At 27.8% G+C, this 3525-nt stretch overlaps 1 non-coding gene across 1 annotated transcript; it reads right to left on the bottom strand.

Annotated features, from left to right (window-relative positions):
• Positions 1 to 2279: 2279 nt before the first annotated feature.
• On the bottom strand, positions 2280 to 2372 carry Trnas-acu (transfer RNA serine (anticodon ACU)). Its single transcript is given in 2 exon segments — positions 2280 to 2315; positions 2322 to 2372. It is a non-coding gene; the product is annotated as a tRNA-Ser (tRNA).
• Between the last annotated feature and the right edge of the window lie 1153 nt (positions 2373 to 3525).

Here is a 3525-nt window from a genome sequence, read left to right as displayed (position 1 = left end):
TTATTGGTACAGAAAAATATAGCACATATGTAAGGACATATTTTTTTCAATCTAGCACAGCTTACAACTATATCTAGATTTAAGAGTAGCTATATTCCTATTAAGTGAATTATTAGTTTGTTTGTAGTTTTTAGAAATAGTTGGTCTAAAATGTGTGATACAAATTTGTTTTTGTACTATTGTATATGCTGCTAGTTTCTATTGAAACATGACGTCACTAGGAAAATTTAACAAAAACAGCAAACAAAATACGTACAAATGAAAGTTTAATTATTTCATTAACATTATCAAAGCAAAAAAAAGTAAGTAAAATCATCAAGAAGCAACTTTTAAAATATTTCATTATTGTTAATCGAGTTCAACGGGTATTAAAAAAAAAAAACTTCAGTACTTATAACGTACTTTGAAACAAACACTTTTTTATTAAAAAGTGAACAAATTAAACCTAGCGTTAGTAACGGCGGGGATACGCTGTAAAGTTTGTCTGAAGTTTAAAAAAAAATATACCACAATTTCATAACTTTAATAATTTTCACGGAAGACTTTACGTTTCCACTCATATCGAAAGAATGCGACTTTTTTGGTCAATCTAAAGACATTGCCTGAAAGCTGAGATTCTCAGGAACATTTTAAAATACTTTTTAGCTTCTTACGACTAGAAATGACAAAGTTATTGCATCTAGAAGCTTATAATTGTGTCAAAGTTTTGTTGTTAATTTTAGAAAAAATCCAGCATAAATTATCACAAAAAGTTGCTCATTTGCAGAACGACAAAAAAACAAAGTTATAAAGATTTTTTTTAATTTTCAATTTAATATTCACAACCATTTCACTTCGAGTGAGTTACAATTTTTAAAAATAATTTTTATGTACTAAATCGGCAAGAATAAAAATATACATGATAATAACAGTTAAAAGTTGTTTGTACTTCTTGTTAATGCGGGAAAAATACATAAAATTGATATTTAAGTGATAGAAGTTTGAATTAAGAATAAGAAACTAAAACACATTTAAAAATAAATAAGTAAACTAAAATAACAATTTTCAACCCATGTTTATAAGTAGTTAAAAATAAAACAGTTTTATAAAAAAGTGTCAGCAGAGGGGTTCGAACCCTCGCCCACTTGGTGGGACCCAGTGGCCAATTCTAGCTTTTCTGGTGCCTTAGACCGCTCGGCCATGCTGACTTATTGGTACAGAAAAATATAGCATATATGTAAGGACATATTTTTTCAATCTAGCACAGCTTACAACTATATCTAGATTTAAGAGTAGCTATATTCCTATTAAGTGAATTATTAGTTTGTTTGTAGTTTTTAGAAATAGTTGGTCTAAAATGTGTGATACAAATTTGTTTTTGTACTATTGTATATGCTGCTAGTTTCTATTGAAACATGACGTCACTAGGAAAATTTAACAAAAACAGCAAACAAAATACGTACAAATGAAAGTTTAATTATTTCATTAACATTATCAAAGCAAAAAAAAGTAAGTAAAATCATCAAGAAGCAACTTTTAAAATATTTCATTATTGTTAATCGAGTTCAACGGGTATTAAAAAAAAAAAACTTCAGTACTTATAACGTACTTTGAAACAAACACTTTTTTATTAAAAAGTGAACAAATTAAACCTAGCGTTAGTAACGGCGGGGATACGCTGTAAAGTTTGTCTGAAGTTTAAAAAAAAATATACCACAATTTCATAACTTTAATAATTTTCACGGAAGACTTTACGTTTCCACTCATATCGAAAGAATGCGACTTTTTTGGTCAATCTAAAGACATTGCCTGAAAGCTGAGATTCTCAGGAACATTTTAAAATACTTTTTAGCTTCTTACGACTAGAAATGACAAAGTTATTGCATCTAGAAGCTTATAATTGTGTCAAAGTTTTGTTGTTAATTTTAGAAAAAATCCAGCATAAATTATCACAAAAAGTTGCTCATTTGCAGAACGACAAAAAAACAAAGTTATAAAGATTTTATTTAATTTTCAATTTAATATTCACAACCATTTCACTTCGAGTGAGTTACAATTTTTAAAAATAATTTTTATGTACTAAATCGGCAAGAATAAAAATATACATGATAATAACAGTTAAAAGTTGTTTGTACTTCTTGTTAATGCGGGAAAAATACATAAAATTGATATTTAAGTGATAGAAGTTTGAATTAAGAATAAGAAACTAAAACACATTTAAAAATAAATAAGTAAACTAAAATAACAATTTTCAACCCATGTTTATAAGTAGTTAAAAATAAAACAGTTTTATAAAAAAGTGTCAGCAGAGGGGTTCGAACCCTCGCCCACTTGGTGGGACCCAGTAGCCAATTCTAGCTTTTCTGGTGCCTTGACCGCTCGGCCATGCTGACTTATTGGTACAGAAAAATATAGCACATATGTAAGGACATATTTTTTTCAATCTAGCACAGCTTACAACTATATCTAGATTTAAGAGTAGCTATATTCCTATTAAGTGAATTATTAGTTTGTTTGTAGTTTTTAGAAATAGTTGGTCTAAAATGTGTGATACAAATTTGTTTTTGTACTATTGTATATGCTGCTAGTTTCTATTGAAACATGACGTCACTAGGAAAATTTAACAAAAACAGCAAACAAAATACGTACAAATGAAAGTTTAATTATTTCATTAACATTATCAAAGCAAAAAAAAGTAAGTAAAATCATCAAGAAGCAACTTTTAAAATATTTCATTATTGTTAATCGAGTTCAACGGGTATTAAAAAAAAAAAAACTTCAGTACTTATAACGTACTTTGAAACAAACACTTTTTTATTAAAAAGTGAACAAATTAAACCTAGCGTTAGTAACGGCGGGGATACGCTGTAAAGTTTGTCTGAAGTTTAAAAAAAAATATACCACAATTTCATAACTTTAATAATTTTCACGGAAGACTTTACGTTTCCACTCATATCGAAAGAATGCGACTTTTTTGGTCAATCTAAAGACATTGCCTGAAAGCTGAGATTCTCAGGAACATTTTAAAATACTTTTTAGCTTCTTACGACTAGAAATGACAAAGTTATTGCATCTAGAAGCTTATAATTGTGTCAAAGTTTTGTTGTTAATTTTAGAAAAAATCCAGCATAAATTATCACAAAAAGTTGCTCATTTGCAGAACGACAAAAAAACAAAGTTATAAAGATTTTTTTTAATTTTCAATTTAATATTCACAACCATTTCACTTCGAGTGAGTTACAATTTTTAAAAATAATTTTTATGTACTAAATCGGCAAGAATAAAAATATACATGATAATAACAGTTAAAAGTTGTTTGTACTTCTTGTTAATGCGGGAAAAATACATAAAATTGATATTTAAGTGATAGAAGTTTGAATTAAGAATAAGAAACTAAAACACATTTAAAAATAAATAAGTAAACTAAAATAACAATTTTCAACCCATGTTTATAAGTAGTTAAAAATAAAACAGTTTTATAAAAAAGTGTCAGCAGAGGGGTTCGAACCCTCGCCCACTTGGTGGGACCCAGTGGCCAATTCTAGC

The sequence above is a fragment of the Thalia democratica genome, chromosome 3 (assembly GCF_965202585.1).
Source record: "Thalia democratica chromosome 3, ktThaDemo2.hap1.1, whole genome shotgun sequence".
NCBI lineage: Eukaryota > Metazoa > Chordata > Thaliacea > Salpida > Salpidae > Thalia > Thalia democratica.
Note: the sequence above shows the minus strand (reverse complement) of the source record. Positions and strands in the feature narration are given on the sequence as shown.